The sequence below is a fragment of the Xenopus tropicalis genome, chromosome 4, assembly GCF_000004195.4.
Source record: "Xenopus tropicalis strain Nigerian chromosome 4, UCB_Xtro_10.0, whole genome shotgun sequence".
NCBI classification, from domain to species: Eukaryota; Metazoa; Chordata; class Amphibia; order Anura; family Pipidae; genus Xenopus; species Xenopus tropicalis.
In genome coordinates, this window is record NC_030680.2 from 10,355,506 (window position 1) to 10,373,990 (window position 18,485).

General features: G+C 48.5%; 1 protein-coding gene across 2 annotated transcripts in view; it reads right to left on the reverse strand.

The window, feature by feature from the left end:
- Window positions 1–18,485, reverse strand: part of tspan18 (tetraspanin 18) — a 75,251-nt gene that overhangs the window by 37,242 nt on the left and 19,524 nt on the right. The window contains exon 2 of one of the 2 annotated variants that reach the window (NM_001100203.1): window positions 5,725–5,772. The exons of the other annotated variant lie outside the window; for it this stretch is intronic. The gene's annotated coding sequence lies outside the window, so the exon portion shown is untranslated. The remainder of the gene's footprint in view (window positions 1–5,724; window positions 5,773–18,485) is intronic. 2 annotated transcript variants of the gene reach the window in all.

The window sequence follows — 18,485 nt, forward strand, 5'->3', positions numbered from 1 at the left end:
CTTGCCCTACTGTCTCCATCTAGCCCTACTGTCTCCATCTTGCCCTACTGTCTCCATCTAGCCCTACTGTCTCCATCTTACCCTACTGTCTCCATCTTGCCCTACTGTCTCCATCTTACCCTACTGTCTCCATCTAGCCCTACTGTCTCCATCTTGCCCTACTGTCTCCATCTAGCCCTACTGTCTCCATCTTGCCCTACTGTCTCCATCTAGCCCTACTGTCTCCATCTTACCCTACTGTCTCCATCTTGCCCTACTGTCTCCATCTAGCCCTACTGTCTCCATCTTGCCCTACTGTCTCCATCTTGCCCTACTGTCTCCATCTTGCCCTACTGTCTCCATCTTGCCCTACTGTCTACTTTTTGAACTACTGTCTCCATATTACCCTAGTATCAGTGGGCCAATAGGCTTATGGTTAATTGGGGTGTGGCTTGATGTAAGTGGGCAGGGCTGGGGTGAATCGGGCATGGCCTAAATTGTTCAGATTTATAATATTAAAATGTTAGGAATTATTAGTTTACCTTACAATTATTGTTACAATTTTATGGTATTTACATTGACTTTTTGTTCTTTTACCGAATTTCAACTCGTATTTGTCCCACTTAGCATAGCAACCAGACAGTGGGTGGAATGCCAGACTGGCAGAACTGATTAGACAGATAATTAATAAAGGATACTAATAACAATAATAGCCATGTTTAATTGACTTCTGCAAGCAGACAGCTAATGAGATTCCGGTTACAGAGAGGCGGAAGGAATAATTCAATTACCCCAGAGCCAATGACCCATTAGATCAGAGCGAGGGTTTATCCGAGAGCCACGTCTGCGTGCCGAGCCCCCCAATGAGTGACATTGCACACTATGTGCTCACCGGGTCAAGAAGGGCCAATATCCCCCTGTTAACTTCCCCTTTAATTAAGTGACAATGACAAGATTCAGTCTCACTGGTATCCAGGGAGGAAAGTGCTGATTGGTGGATCCTGCCCTGCTAACGGCAAAACAACCCGATAATATTCCATTTCCTCTTCAGCAGCCGCAGGGCAGTCCGGGGGAACACGTGGCGCTGACTAAGGGTTAGTGTGTTTGTGACGGGGGCAATTGGGCCCACGCTGAAGTTTAAAATGGAAACTATATTTTGATCAAGCAAAATCCCTATGGCACTACGTCTCCCAGAATCCTTAGCCAGCTGGTATTGTTTTGAACAGAACTGTGACATGCATGCTCAAAGGGGAAGTAAACCCAGCCATGATGCTGTCCCACGGCGCCCCCTAGTTTTGCTATAGAAGCTGCCAAAAAACATAATTATAGATGCAAGAAAATTCACCAATGAGAATTCTACTGATAAAAAACTTCATTATAAATGCAGAAGAAGTGACCAATGAGAATGCTGATTCCCAGCACTGTGTCAGGCCCCTTGCTGGTACCTTACATATAGAGATAATTATGTAATTTTTGTTCTTCATTATATGATACCTTTAAAGGGAATATAAACCCTGCTGCACAGCGCGGCTCAACCAAACATTACTCAGTTGTTGCTGGACTACAAATCCCAGAATAATGTAACATATAATGAAGGGTGAGGCATGCTGGGAGCTGTAGTCCAGCAACATCAGGGCTGTATTCTTAAAGCAATATTGCACAATAAAACTTTCCCCCAAATCCCCACAGCCAGCGACTGCTTTAAAATGCAAAAAATCCCCCAATGAGAATCCCAGCTGATCTGTATAAATCCGGCTCCCTGTTCTCTGTTCCTGCAATTGGAGTTGGGAGCATTAAACCCAGTTTCCCAGCACTGAACAAGTCTGCCCTTATCCCCATGTCTGATTCCTGTGCCATATAATGAGGGGAAAATGCCATCATTATCTCTATATGTAAGGTACCAGCAAGGGGCCTGACACAGTGCTGGGAATCAGCATTCTCATTGGTCACTTCTTCTGCATTTATAATGACGTTTTTTATCAGTAGAATTCTCATTGGTGAATTTTCTTGCATCTATAATTATGTTTTTTGGCAGCTTCTATAGCAAAACTAGGGGGACAGCATCATGGCTGGGTTTACATCCCCTTTAAAATGATTGGAAATAATTTATTATTATTATAAATCTACAAATCTGTGTAGTCCAGCCTTGGTTAGGCCTGTGTTGGGGCAAAAGAGACATTGCCGTCCCAGGGGCAGAGGCAGTTAGTGGGTTAATGGGGAAAGAGGCCAAATCTGTAATTATCACTTGTAAGGATAACGAGTTCCCCTGATCTCTTCCCCCCAGAGCAAGCTCCGTAATTACTGCCTCGCGCACTATCTTTAATCACCCCAGGGGGCAGCTGCAGAGGCTTTGAGGGACAGAAGGTGTCTGCTATTAATTAAACATATCAGGCAATTAGCTGGGACACTTCATGGCAAATTAGCCCAGTAGTGTAATGTCATGTAGCATCTCTGGCCTGGGCTCCCTTTGTCCTGGCACGCTCAAGCAAAAAGCCCTGTCATTGGGTAAAATCAGTGCCAAAAGCCGTGCCCACTCCGTGCCCAAAGGTTTTTGGAGTTAAAGAAGTAGCGACCTATACATGGCCCTGATTGGGGGCCCTGGGGGGTGGATAAATACGTACTCATTGCAACCAGTGCCCTTGCTGGCATCACTGGGTTCCTGCAAATACATACAGGTGGGATAATAGGCTCCTGGCTTTAGTATGTGAGAATGTGATAGGGACCTTAGATTGTAAGCTCACTGGGGCAGGGACTGATGGGAATGGGATAGGGACATTAGATTGTAAGCTCACTGGGGCAGGGGCTGATGGGAATGGGATAGGGACCTTAAACTGTAAGCTCCACTGGGGCAGGGGCTGATGGGAATGTGATAGGGACCTTAGATTGTAAGCTCACTGGGGCAGGGACTGATGGGAATGGGATAGGGACCTTAGATTGTAAGCTCACTGGGGCAGGGACTGATGGGAATGTGATAGGGGCCTTAGATTGTAAGCTCACTGGGGCAGGGACTGATGGGAATGTGATAGGGACCTTAGATTGTAAGCTCCACTGGGGCAGGGACTGATGGGAATGAGATAGGGACCTTAGATTGTAAGCTCACTGGGGCAGGGGCTGATGGGAATGTGATAGGGACCTTAGATTGTAAGCTCACTGGGGCAGGGGCTGATGGGAATGTGATAGGGACCTTAGATTGTAAGCTCACTGGGGCAGGGACTGATGGGAATGTGATAGGGACCTTAGATTGTAAGCTCACTGGGGCAGGGGCTGATGGGAATGTGATAGGGACCTTAGATTGTAAGCTCACTGGGGCAGGAACTGATGGGAATGTGATAGGGACCTTAGATTGTAAGCTCACTGGGGCGGGGACTGATGGGAATGTGATAGGGACCTTAGATTGTAAGCTCACTGGGGCAGGGACTGATGGGAATTGGATAGGGACCTTAGATTGTAAGCTCACTGGGGCAGGGGCTGATGGGAATGGGATAGGGACCTTAGATTGTAAGCTCACTGGGGCAGGGGCTGATGGGAATGGGATAGGGACCTTATATTGTAAGCTCACTGGGGCAGGGACTGATGGGAATGGGATAGGGACCTTAGATTGTAAGCTCACTGGGACAGGGACTGATGGGAATGTGATAGGGACCTTAGATTGTAAGCTCACTGGGGCAGGGACTGATGGGAATGGGATAGGGACCTTAGATTGTAAGCTCACTGGGGCAGGGGCTGATGGGAATGGGATAGGGACCTTAGATTGTAAGCTCACTGGGGCAGGGACTGATGGGAATGGGATAGGGACCTTAGATTGTAAGCTCACTGGGGCAGGGGCTGATGCATAGTCTCTGCAGTACAATATGCGGGTGCTGCTCCAGCACACATGCATTTATTTGCAGCCCATTTCACAAAAACCTCATTTCCCTGTAAGACGTGGAGGCTCCGGCGCAGGGGGAAGAGCAGGAAACGCACACGGAGCGACATATAAATGGGAGGGAGGATACTGAGCAGGAGTCGGATTAATTGAATGTCGGACAAACTGCACCCCGGGGAGCGCTCAGCGCCGGCATTCGGATACTAAGTTTAACCCAGCGGCTCAGTATCTCCCAGTTATTCAACATCTGGGGACCCGAGGTGCAGGAACAGAGCTTTAACCCTTTGCACGCCAGCCGCAGAGGGCACCCCATGACTCCTAGCAAGATATGTGCCCAATAGGGGAACCCATACCCATGGAAGTAGGGTATGAAAAGGGTTAAATAGGCTATTCAGCCAATATAACTGTTCACTATGTATATAATATATATATTTGTGTGTGTGTGAATGGATACAGGGCTATATACACATAACAACAGAAAAGAACAAGTGGTTCTGACTACGGAATCCCCCCAGTGGCCGCTGAACCCACAGACAGCGAAGAGTCATTTCCAACTTGCCCTCGAGCCGCAATGTTCTGCCCATAAGCCTAATGGTTATTCAGCGCCGCCGCTGCCGCGGGGCCCCCGGAATGTTCCATGGTTCCTATTAGCCTGAAATAAATCTCCTGGATAAAGGACAAGATGTTCCCAGTGTGAGAGCTGGATATTACCGGCAGCAGCTCCCGGCCCTTCTGATATGGATCCAGGATTAAAGGGGAGATAAACCAAAACACTCTTCCATATATTGTTTTAAAGGAGATATAAACCCAGCCATGATGCTGTCCCACTAGTTTTGCTATAGAAGTTGCCAAAAAACATAATTATAGATGCACGAAAGTTCACCAATAGGGCTTCTACATTATAAATGCAGGAGAACTGACCAATGAGAATGCTGATTCCCAGCACTGTGTCAGGCCCCTTGCTGGTACCTTACATATAGAGATAATGATGGCATTTTCCCCTCATTATATGGCACAGGAATCAGACATGGGGATAAGGGCAGACTTGTTCAGTGCTGGGAAACTGGGTTTAATGCTCCCAACTCCAATTGCAGGAACAGAGAACATGGAGCCGGATTTATACAGATCAGCTGGGATTCTCATTGGAGGATTTTTCGCATTTTAAAGCAGTCGCTGGCTGTGGGGATTTGGGGGAAAGTTTTATTGTGCAATATTGCTTTAAGAATCCAACCCTGATGTTGCTGGACTACAGCTCCCAGCATGCCTCACCCATCATTATATGTTACATTATTCTGGGATTTGTAGTCCAGCAACAACTGAGTAAAGTTTGGTTGAGCCGCGCTGTGCAGCAGGGTTTATATTCCCTTTAATTAACATCAGACACTGGGGTCAGACATTAATTACCAGGGACCCCAGTGGAAAAAAACTGCCACCCTTATAAAATGCACAATCCCCCTATCTAGGTTACTGAGCGTATGTATCTGCCCCCCCCCCGGTTACCCCATAGAAGTGGAGTGCAGCTCCCAGCAGGTTTTAAAGGGGAAGTAAAGGCCTGCTGCAGATTTAAGGAACACCATTAGAATCGTTTGAAAGCATCTCATTTGCAACGCAGGTTGTTTCTTATTAACTGTTGCAACAATCAGCCCCAGCTCGGATGCTCCTGAATTCTAAGTGGTCAGCGGCAGGAGCCAATCAGAAGTGAGAACACATGGCAACTAAAGAGCAATGTAAGGGTTGGCCTGGGTACCAAGAGCGATCCCTGTGGATTTATAGAGCACCGACATATTCCCTAGCGCTATACAATGGAAGGGTGTATACATCATACATTATACTGATACAGGAGGAGAAGAGCTTACATTCTAAAAGCATATCTGGCTTACCTTGGGCGCTGGATTCCACGCAGTCACGTGACTCGTTCCACTTTCCTCCTGCAAAAGGAAAGGAAAGTCTGATTGATGGAAAACGTATTTATCTGTCAGGGCCAGCTGTTCCCTCGGGGATGGGGGGGAATCTGGTCCGGCCATTGTCAGCCATAATGGCGCAGCACTGTTAGGGCGAAGGCAGATGGGGCAATTAGGCACTGGGGCTTTAAAAATCCAGCCGCGGCAACACAGTTAACCATTGTGGCAACTTGTATATTTATGCACAAGGGGGGGTCGTCACTGCGACTATGACTTTTGAAAAATCACGGCAACAAATTGTCCCGTCTGTCTTCACCCTAAAGGTCCCCATACACCTTCAGATCTGGTGATGTCGCCAAGCGAGCGGATCTTCTCCCAATACCCCCCACCTACGGGTGGGTGCTATCGGCCCATTTCAAGCTAATTTGGTCGTTTGGCCCTGATGAGGTCCCCGATCCAACTAAATTTTTTTAACCTGCCCGATCGATATATCTGGCCAATTTCAGGCCAGATATCGGTCAGGCAGGCCCGTCGGTAGTGCCCATACAAGGGCCGATTAGCTGCCGAATTGGTCTAAGGGACTGATATCAGCAGCTACAATCGGCCCGTGTATGGGGACCTTTACACTGTATCCAAATCATAGGGGTGATCTGACAGGGAGTCAGGAACAAAGTGGGAGTGGGGTATAAACCCTAAATATAATACTTGCATAATAAAAGGGGATATAAACCCTGCTGCACCGCGCGGCTCAACCAAACGTTACTCAGTTGTTGCTGGACTACAAATCCCAGAATAATGTAACATATAATGAAGGGTGAGGCATGCTGGGAGCTGTAGTCCAGCAACATCAGGGTTGTATTCTTAAAGCAATATTGCACAATAAAACTTTTCCCCAAATCTCCACAGCCAGCGACTGCTTTAAAATGCGAAAAAATCCCCCAATGAGAATCCCAGCTGATCTGTATAAATCCGGCTCCATGTTCTCTGTTCCTGCAATTGGAGTTGGGAGCATTAAACCCAGTTTCCCAGCACTGAACAAGTCTGCCCTTATCCCCATGTCTGATTCCTGTGCCATATAATGAGGGGAAAATGCCATAATTATCTCTATATGTAAGGTACCAGCAAGGGGCCTGACACAGTGCTGGGAATCAGCATTCTCATTGGTCACTTCTTCTGCATTTATAATGACGTTTTTTATCAGTAGAATTCTCATTGGTGAATTTTCTTGCATCTATAATTATGTTTTTTGGCAGCTTCTATAGCAAAACTAGGGGGCACAGTGGGACAGCATCATGGCTGGGTTTGTATCCCCTTTAACGGCCTGCCCCATATGACATTATAATATGTCTGTATATTGGGAAGCTCCATATAAATGACCCCTATATTCTCTTTCATTAGGGAAAAAAAGAAGCGTTTGGGGTACAGATCCCCTTTACGGCTGGGAGTTACATGCGAGGCTGCGATTCCCTATGAGGCACAATAGACCCTGATTCAAACCAAAGGCCCCCGGGGCCGAGCGCAGCCACAGTCGCCCAAATTGCGCTCATTATTTCCGAAGCGGCTTTAAAATACAGAGAGAGAAAAGAAAGAGCCAAATCCGAGCTTTTTTCATGTGAAATTAGACTAAAACATCCAAAAGCCCTTGACCCCAATAACAAATAACAAAAAAAGCGTTTTTAATGTGCGGCGTGTGCGTCACTGAGCGAAATGTCTCCAACATATTATTATTATTTATTATATCTATAGCGCCAACATATGCCATAGCACTTACATACAGAATTCCCATCAGTCCCTGCCCCAGTGAGCTTACAGTCTAAGGTCCCTATCCCATTCCCATCAGCCCCTGCCCCAGTGAGCTTACAATCTAAGGTCCCTATCCCATTCCCATCAGCCCCTGCCCCAGTGAGCTTACAATCTAAGGTCCCTATCCCATTCCCATCAGCCCCTGCCCCAGTGGAGCTTACAATCTAAGGTCCCTATCACGTTCCCATCAGCCCCTGCCCCAGTGAGCTTACAGTCTAAGGTCCCTATCCCATTCCCATCAGCCCCTGCCCCAGTGAGCTTACAGTCTAAGGTCCCTATCCCATTCCCATCAGCCCCTGCCCCAGTGAGCTTACAGTCTAAGGTCCCTATCACATTCCCATCAGTCCCTGCCCCAGTGGAGCTTACAATCTAAGGTCCCTATCACATTCCCATCAGTCCCTGCCCCAGTGAGCTTACAGTCTAAGGTCCCTATCCCATTCCCATCAGCCCCTGCCCCAGTGAGCTTACAGTCTAAGGTCCCTATCCCATTCCCATCAGCCCCTGCCCCAGTGAGCTTACAGTCTAAGGTCCCTATCACATTCCCATCAGTCCCTGCCCCAGTGGAGCTTACAATCTAAGGTCCCTATCACATTCCCATCAGTCCCTGCCCAGTGAGCTTACAATCTAAGGTCCCTATCACATTCCCATCAGCCCCTGCCCCAGTGAGCTTACAATCTAAGGTCCCTATCACATTCCCATCAGCCCCTGCCCCAGTGAGCTTACAATCTAAGGTCCCTATCACATTCCCATCAGTCCCTGCCCCAGTGAGCTTACAATCTAATGTCCCTATCCCATTCCCATCAGTCCCTGCCCCAGTGAGCTTACAATCTAAGGTCCCTATCACATTCCCATCAGCCCCTGCCCCAGTGAGTTTACAATCTAAGGTCCCTATCCCATTCCCATCAGTCCCTGCCCCAGTGAGCTTACAATCTAATGTCCCTATCCCATTCCCATCAGTCCCTGCCCCAGTGAGCTTACAGTCTAAGGTCCCTATCACATTCCCATCAGTCCCTGCCCCAGTGAGCTTACAATCTAAGGTCCCTATCACATTCCCATCAGTCCCTGCCCAGTGAGCTTACAATCTAAGGTCCCTATCACATTCCCATCAGTCCCTGCCCAGTGAGCTTACAATCTAAGGTCCCTATCACATTCCCATCAGCCCCTGCCCCAGTGAGCTTACAATCTAAGGTCCCTATCACATTCCCATCAGCCCCTGCCCCAGTGAGCTTACAATCTAAGGTCCCTATCACATTCCCATCAGCCCCTGCCCCAGTGAGCTTACAATCTAAGGTCCCTATCACATTCCCATCAGTCCCTGCCCCAGTGAGCTTACAATCTAATGTCCCTATCCCATTCCCATCAGTCCCTGCCCCAGTGAGCTTACAATCTAAGGTCCCTATCACATTCCCATCAGCCCCTGCCCCAGTGAGTTTACAATCTAAGGTCCCTATCCCATTCCCATCAGTCCCTGCCCCAGTGAGCTTACAATCTAATGTCCCTATCCCATTCCCATCAGTCCCTGCCCCAGTGAGCTTACAATCTAATGTCCCTATCCCATTCCCATCAGTCCCTGCCCCAGTGAGCTTACAATCTAAGGTCCCTATCACATTCCCATCAGCCCCTGCCCCAGTGAGCTTACAATCTAAGGTCCCTATCACATTCCCATCAGCCCCTGCCTCAGTGAGCTTACAATCTAAGGTCCCTATCACATTCCCATCAGTCCCTGCCCCAGTGAGCTTACAATCTAAGGTCCCTATCACATTCCCATCAGTCCCTGCCCCAGTGAGCTTACAATCTAAGGTCCCTATCACATTCCCATCAGCCCCTGCCCCAGTGAGCTTACAATCTAAGGTCCCTATCACATTCCCATCAGCCCCTGCCCCAGATAGCGCCCTGAATGGAGTCAAAACCTGGACCCCAGCGCAGTATATATTGTTACATAGCAGTCAATGTTAATAAAATGTCATTATGTGTGAGTGCTGTGCTTGTATGGGGTCAGTTCTTCCCCAGTCTGTTTATCAGCTGGCTTCTGCTACATGGTTTCAGTAGGCAATTACATCTCCAAATAACTATAAACGTGCAACAAATGTATATTGGGAAGAGATGCCCAACAAAGCTGTTTTTTTTCAACAACTGCACAAAGTTATGTGACCTGCCGACAGCTGAGGCCTGAGAATGGCCAACAAATAGGCTATTTCTGACCAACATTTGCTGTTTGTGTTCATCAGCATCAACATTGCCTTGTTCCTTAAGAAAACACCCTCCTGCTTCTGGTGACTCCTGCGCTACGGCTGTACGAGGGGGGGCGATATGCTCTACAGATAACTGATATAATAAGTTTGCTCATAGCCTGTACAGAGAGATACCATAAAACTATGGCAGCATAGGGATTCCCCTGTACTAAGCACAATTCAGCAGGAACAGTCCCCTAAGTTTGCCCATAGCCTGTACAGAGAGATACCATAAAACTATGGCAGCATAGGGATTCCCCTGTACTAAGCACAATTCAGCAGGAACAGCCCCCTAAGTTTGCTCATAGCCTGTACAGAGAGATACCATAAAACTATGGCACATAGGGATTCCCCTATACTAAGCACAATTCAGCAGGAACAGCCCCCTAAGTCTGCTCATAGCCTGTACAGAGAGATACCATAAAACTATGGCAGCATAGGGATTCCCCTGTACTAAGCACAATTCAGCAGGAACAGCCCCCTAAGTTTGCTCATAGCCTGTACAGAGATACCATAAAACTATGGCAGCATAGGGATTCCCCTGTACTAAGCACAATTCAGCAGGAACGGCCCCCTAAGTTTGCTCATAGCCTGTACAGAGAGATACCATAAAACTATGGCACATAGGGATTCCCCTGTACTAAGCACAATTCAGCAGGAACAGCCCCCTAAGTTTGCTCGTAGCCTGTACAGAGAGATACCATAAAACCATACCTCCCAACTGTCCCGCTTTCCGCGGGACAGTCCCGGTTTTTAGAGCGCATCCCGCTGTCCCGGATAGTTCCATGAATGTCCCGCATTTCCGTAATAAATTACGGAAATGCGGAACATTCATTGACTTACCCGGGACAGCGGGATGCGTTGGCGCTCCTTCGTCCCCAGTGGCTCCTCGGTGTATGCGGCTCCTTCTCCGGCGGTCCCAGGTACTTTTATAAGGTTGCGCCCTTACGCACAGGTGACGTTTTACGCACGGGCGCAACCTTATAAAAGGGCCTGGGACCGCCGGAGAAGGAGCCGCATACACCGAGGAGCCACTGGGGACTAAGAAGAAGGGAGCGCTGTGTATGGGGGGGTGCTGTCTCTATTGGGCGCACTGTGTATGGGGGGTCTGTCTCTATTGGGGACACTGTGTATGGGGGGGCTGTCTCTATTGGGGGCACTGTGTATGGGGGGGCTGTCTCTATTGGGTGCACTGTGTATGGGGGGGCTGTCTCTATTGGGGGCACTGTGTATGGGGGGGCTGTCTCTATTGGGTGCACTGTGTATGGGGGGCTGTCTCTATTGGGGGCACTGTGTATGGGGGGGCTGTCTCTATTGGGGGCACTGTGTATGGGGGGGCTGTCTCTATTGGGAGCACTGTGTATGGGGGGGCTGTCTCTATTGGGGGCACTGTGTATGGGGGGGCTGTCTCTATTGGGGCACTGTGTATGGGGGGGCTGTCTCTATTGGGGGCACTGTGTATGGGGGGGCTGTCTCTATTGGGGGCACTGTGTATGGGGTGGGACTGTCTCAATTGGGGCACTGTGTATGGGGGGCACTGTCTCAATTGGGGGCACTGTGTATGGGGGGCACTTTCTATGGGGGGCATTGTGTATGGGGGCACTGTGTATGGGTAGTACTGTCTTTTAGGCTATTGGGGGCACTGTGTATGTGGGGGCAAACTGGTAGATAGTTATAACTCACTAATAACTCACTGCCTTCTCTCTATATTTGTATTTTATATGTAGGAGTTGCTATATTGTTTTCCTTAGGCAGTACAGTATGAGGGTATAGCACATTTGCGTCTGATCCTGCCATTTCTACTATATAAAAGGAGAATTTTTTGAAAAAAAAAATGGATGGGGTGTGGTAATTGGGGCGTGGCCACAAAAGTGGGCGTGCTGCGCGCACCAAATCTTTTTGTCCCTCTTTTCATTTTTCAAATGTTGGGAGGTATGATAAAACTATGGCACATAGGGATTCCCCTGTACTAAGCACAATTCAGCAGGAACAGCCCCCTAAGTTTGCTCATAGCCTGTACAGAGAGATACCATAAAACTATGGCACATAGGGATTCCCCTGTACTAAGCACAATTCAGCAGGAACAGCCCCCTAAGTTTGCTCATAGCCTGTACAGAGAGATACCATAAAACTATGGCACATAGGGATTCCCCTGTACTATGCACAATTCAGCAGGAACAGCCCCCTAAGTTTGCTCATAGCCTGTACAGAGAGATACCATAAAACTATGGCACATAGGGATTCCCCTGTACTAAGCACAATTCAGCAGGAACAGCCCCCTAAGTTTGCTCATAGCCTGTACAGAGGGATACTATAAAACTATGGCACATAGGGATTCCCCTGTACTAAGCACAATTCAGCAGGAACAGCCCCCTAAGTTTGCCCATAGCCTGTACAGAGAGATACCATAAAACTATGGCACATAGGGATTCCCCTGTACTAAGCACAATTCAGCAGGAACAGCCCCCTAAGTTTGCTCATAGCCTGTACAGAGAGATACCATAAAACTATGGCACATAGGGATTCCCCTGTACTAAGCACAATTCAGCAGGAACAGCCCCCTAAGTTTGCCCATAGCCTGTACAGAGAGATACCATAAAACTATGGCAGCATAGGGATTCCCCTGTACTAAGCACAATTCAGCAGGAACAGCCCCCTAAGTTTGCTCATAGCCTGTACAGAGAGATCCCATAAAACTATGGCAGCCCATATATATATATATACACTGAGCGCTAGAGGTAAAACGTGGGGTTAATATGTTTGTATTGTTTTGAGTCAGTTGTGAATGATGAAGCGACTCCCCTTGGGGACACACGAAGCTCCAGTAGAAATGTTTTGGCTCTGGGCTCTAATAACTGCCGTAATTATTTGTGCGAGACCAAGAAGCCATAAAGGCTTTATAAATATTCACTAGTCCTACATTCCCTGTAATTAATGCCGCTTTGATGCTCGAGCGAGATGTGAAATTGTAATAACTGAGACCCCCCCACGGATTAGATGTTGTCACTCTGCTCAGTACAATGGGGATAAAGTTGATACAAACATAGGAACACGAGCAGAAGGGGCCAGAGAACCTATGGGGGCAGCAGGGAAGGTTTGGGGCTCCTAGGGGGCAGGTTCATTCTGTAATCCCGCCCACCACTATTGTGACTTCACCAGGGAGCAGCTCTAACCTGGCAATAATGTATAAGGCACAACCCCCCTGTCACTTGTGGCCAATGAATGTCCCTTGAGTTGTGTGGCGAGAGAAAAAGTGATGGGCCCTTGAAATGCAGTAACTATGGGGCCCTATTATTGGGGGGGGGGGGCAAAAAAAACATTAGAATGATGAATTCTTTCCCAGAAGCGGTTGCACTGGTGGAAACAATAGAAACATTCTAGAAATCTTGGGGGGGTTCTGGAATATTGTTCTATGGTAGTGGAGCCAAACAGAGGCCCATAGCTTTCCCCCCAGGAGCATTAATGAAAAATGTCAACCCCTTGCACCATGAAGCCACCCCTCTGCTGGCATTTATTGGGCACCCTTGGGCGCCCTGGGAATCATAGGGTCCCATATTGCTAAGTTAACAGGGCCCTCCCAGGAAGGGGGTCCCAATTACTAGCCTATTGGTCACATGGGCCTCCTGAAGGGACAAGTAGAATGGGGCCCTAATGAAGACCTGCCTGGCAATGCCCCATTATGAAAAGTCTCACCCAGGATTAGACTCCAGCCACCCACTCCCCAGCAATTCCTGCCCCACTGCAACTCGCAAATGCCCTGCGGCCCCCTGTACCCCCCCCCCCCCGCCAGCATTACGGAGCTACTAATAACCAAGCGCCAAAGTACAAACCAGCGTGCGTTATGCATATACACACCAATCTGATTTGCATTAGGGCCTCATTAAGCCCATTTAATTGGTTCTAGCCTGGCCCAGAGTCACGGTCTCTGTTGGGGCCGCCGGGGCCCTGTGATGTCTCCGGCACAAGCAGAGCCGATATTTACATTCTTGGCACACGTCGTTATTTTCATATCACATTCATTAGCGATAACGACAGATCCCTATGAGGTCATTGCTGGCCGTGAGCGTTCGCTGCTTTCTCAGTTAAAAGGACAATTATCATCATCATCATCATCATTTGTTTATACAGTGCCAGCTATTCAAATGGCCATTGCTCTGTGTGTTTGTATTTAGCCCTTGGGCACAATAGGGTTCCGAGCCATTGGGCACCGACTGATGTGCAGAAGAATGCTTTAGGCATAAAATTCAGGGGGGTCCTAAATGATTTTTGCTGGGGGCCCAGTATCTTCCAGTTGCTTTACTTGGTAATACTCCTTTCCAACTGAACTGGCCCAGTTTTGGGTAAAGAATAAAAAATAGAGCAGGCAACATGGTGCATTTAGGACCACAAGGGCCGTTGCAGTCACACAAACTTTCCCACAATCATCTACGGATAAAATCCCAGTAGTTTTGCTCTCTTTTCCAAATTGAGCACCACAGCTCCAACTGATGCAGAGGATGGGTATAGGCCCCCCCCCCAAAAAATTCAAGGGCAAGGGAGAAAGCACAATATACTGGGGAAGTGTTTGTATGTGATTATTATTATTATAAAGGGCACGGAAAGCTGAATAACATTTCCTGCTCTGCTGTGGGATCAGGCATTATATAGGGGTCAGGGTACTGGGAAATGTGCTTCCCTGACAGCAGATGCGGTCTCAGATATCCGGCCCCACAAGGGCCCAATCGGACAATAAGGGCAGCAAATACATTCTCACCCTAACTGGCTTTCAAGCTGAACATTTTATTGTATCTAGGAGAGCAAATACGCATTCTTCCCAACTCTCACCCTAACTGGCATTCAGGTTCAGCCACCCCTTCCATGTCTTCAAGGCAGACCCAAGGTCTGGGAACGATTAATATAGGGGGCAACTGCTGAGGTGTAATAGCTGTAAGGAAGAAAGTGGGACAGCTGGTATAGTAGGGCAAGATGGAGACCATAGGAAAAGATGGAGATTGAAAAGCAAGTTCAAGATATTGGAATAATATGGAGACGGTAGGACAAGATGGAGACAGTAGGGCAAGATATAGACAGTAGGGTAAGTTGGAGGCAGTAGGGCAAGATGTAGACAGTAGGGCAAGATGGAGACAGTAGGACAAGATGGAGACAGCAGGGTAAGTTGTAGGCAGTAGGGCAAGATGTAGACAGTAGGGCAAGATGGAGACAGTAGGGCAAGATGGAGACAGTAGGACAAGTTGGAGACAGTAGGACAAGCTGGAGACAGTAGGGCAAGATGGAGACAGTAGGGCAAGATGGAGACAGTAGGGCAAGATGGAGACAGTAGGACAAGATGGAGACAGTAGGACAAGCTGGAGACAGTAGGACAAGCTGGAGACAGTAGGGCAAGATGGAGACAGTAGGACAAGATGGAGACAGTAGGACAAGCTGGAGACAGTAGGACAAGCTGGAGACAGTAGGGCAAGATGGAGACAGTAGGGCAAGATGGAGACAGTAGGACAAGCTGGAGACAGTAGGGCAAGATGGAGACAGTAGGACAAGATGGAGACAGTAGGACAAGCTGGAGACAGTAGGGCAAGGTGGAGATAGTAGGCAGGCCCGGATTTGTGGAGAGGCCACAAAGGCCCGGGCCTAGGGCGGCAGAAATGTAGGGGCGGCATGCCGCCTCGCCGCAACGGAATTTTTAAAGTTTTTTTCAATACGGAGCAGTGGGAACTTCTCCCCACTGCTCCGTATGGGGCTTTAAATGTATGCGCATGCGCGCTTTGTCGCTTGTTCGCGCATGCGCATTGGGGGCCGGGGCCGGGCTGATCAACGGGGGTGGCCTAGGGGCGCCCAGAAAACAAATCCGGCCCTGACAGTAGGGCAAGATGGAGACAGTAGGGTAAGATGGAGAAAGTAGGACAAGATGGAGACAGTAGGGCAAGCTGGAGGCAGTAGGGCAAGATGGAAACAGTAGGGTAAGATGGAGAAAGTAGGACAAGATGGAGACAGTAAGGTAAGATGGAGACAGTAGGACAAGATGGAGACAGTAGGACAAGATGGAGACAGTAGGGTAAGATGGAGGCAATAGGGAAAGATGGAGACAGTAGGGCAAGATGGCAATAGTAGAATGGAGACAACAATAGAAAAGGATGAAGACAGTAGGATAAGATGGAGACAGTAGGGTAAGATGGAGACAGTAGGGCAAGATGGAGACAGTAGGACAAGCTGGAGGCAGTAGGGCAAGATGGAGACAGTAGGGTAAGATGGAGAAAGTAGGGTAAGATGGAGACAGTAGGGCAAGATGGAGACAGTAGGACAAGCTGGAGACAGTAGGACAAGATGGAGACAGTAGGGCAAGATGGAGACAGTAGGACAAGATGGAGACAGTAGGACAAGCTGGAGGCAGTAGGGCAAGATGGAGACAGTAGGGTAAGATGGAGAAAGTAGGGTAAGATGGAGACAGTAGGGTAAGATGGAGAAAGTAGGGTAAGATGGAGAAAGTAGGACAAGATGGAGACAGTAGGGTAAGATGGAGAAAGTAGGACAAGATGGAGACAGTAGGGTAAGATGGAGAAAGTAGGGTAAGATGGAGACAGTAGGGAAAGATGGAGACAGTAGGGTAAGATGGAGAAAGTAGGACAAGATGGAGACAGTAGGGTAAGATGGAGAAAGTAGGACAAGATGGAGACAGTAGGGTAAGATGGAGAAAGTAGGACAAGATGGAGACAGTAGGGCAAGATGGCAATAGTAGAATGGAGACAACAATAGAAAAAGATGAAGACAGTAGGACAAGATGCTGACACTTTATATAATTGTTGCCAAACCTGCTTCTGTTCAGCTCTTGTTGAAGTACAACTCCCAGCACCTATTTACAGCCGTATGTTGCTTTATTTAAATAAATACGGGGGCACCACAAAAGAGACCCAGCTCCCTGCCACCCCCAGTACTTTCCCTTTACACTGCCCAAACTATTCCTCTGGACTAACAGACCCCCCCCCCCCCCCCCGGCCGCCCCTCCTCCCTCCCCTTGTTCTTGGCCGGCTCACAAGCTGTTGAAAGCTGGTTCTTGGCTCAGTGTTTTCTCTGATCAAATGTAATTGTGTTAGTGTCTCGCTGCTCCGTGCAACTGCCTTGTGAGATCCATTTTGCTAATAAGATTTTAATATACGGATGCATCTTTAGCCCGACACAGCCCATTAAATAACAATGCATGGCTGATCCGCCTGCCGAGAAATGATTAACAGCGACGGTTAATAGTCAATTATGTCTTTAAAACAATGCGATCTTCTATAAAAGGGCTTTAAACTAACTTTTACATTTGCACAGAGAGATATAAATCTAAGCAGCTCTGCTATTGGTCTTTCTGTTTTGCATCACCCCACGTCAAACATAAAACATACCTCCCAACATTTGAAAAATGAAAAGAGGGACAAAAATATTTAGTGCGCGCACTTTGTGTGGCCACGCCCCAATTACCACACCCCATTTTTAAAAAAAAATACTCCTTTTATATAGATGAAATGGTGGGATCAGACACAAAATGTACTATACCCTCATACTGTACTACCTAAGGAAAACAATATAGCAACTCCTACATATAAAATACAAATATAGAGAGAAGGCAGTCAGTTATAAGTGAGTTCTAACTATCTACCAGTTTTGCCCCCCCATACACAGGTGCCCCCCCCCACAGTGTCCCCCATACACAGTAGCCCCCCCATACACAGTAGCCCCCCCCCACACAGTGTCCCCCATACACATTAGCCCCCCCATACACAGGTGCCCCCCCATACAGAGTAGCCCCCCCATACACAGTAGCCCCCCCCCACAGTGTCCCCCCATACACATTAGCCCCCCCCATACACATTAACCCCCATACACAGGTGCCCCCCCATACAGAGTAGCCCCCCCCACAGTGTCCCCCCATACACATTAGCCCCCCCCATACACAGGTGCCCCCCATACAGTGCCTCCATACATGCTGCCTATGCTGGCGATGCTGCCACTTCTTCTTCAGAGTCCCCTCTCTATATGCGGCTCCTTGTTCGGCGGAGCCAGGCCCTTTTATAAGGTTGCGCCCGTGTGTGCGTGTGTGTGACGTCAATACGCACGGGTGCAACCTTATAAAAGGGCCTGGCTCCACAGAACAAGGAGCCGCATATAGAGAGGAGCCACTGGGGGAACGCCTGACTGCAGCCAGTGCGTCCCGCTGTCGGGATAGTTCCATTACGGAAATGCGGGACATTCCGGGACGCGCTGCCAAAACCGGGACTGTCCCGCGGAAAGCGGGACAGTTGGGCGGTATGATAAAATGCCATCCCGATGCTCAGGGCAGGGAACGTAGGAAATCAGAAAGCATCATCTTTATTTTCAAGTTCTCTCACATGCAGCCTCTATCCTGACATTCAAACTAATACATGGTTGCTATGAACACTAAGCTTAGCAACCAGACACTATCTCTCCCTACTATACCTGCTATCCCACAGCCCCAGTCCCTTCCCAGAGGCTATTATCCCCCCACTGCTACTATAGCCACCATCTCTCCCTACTATACCTGCTATCCCACAGCCCCAGTCCCTTCCCAGAGGCTATTATCCCCCCACTGCTACTATAGGCACCATCTCTCCCTACTATACCTGCTATCCCACAGCCCCAGTCCCTTCCCAGAGGCTATTATCCCACTGCTACTATAGGCACCATCTCTCCCTACTATACCTGCTATCCCAC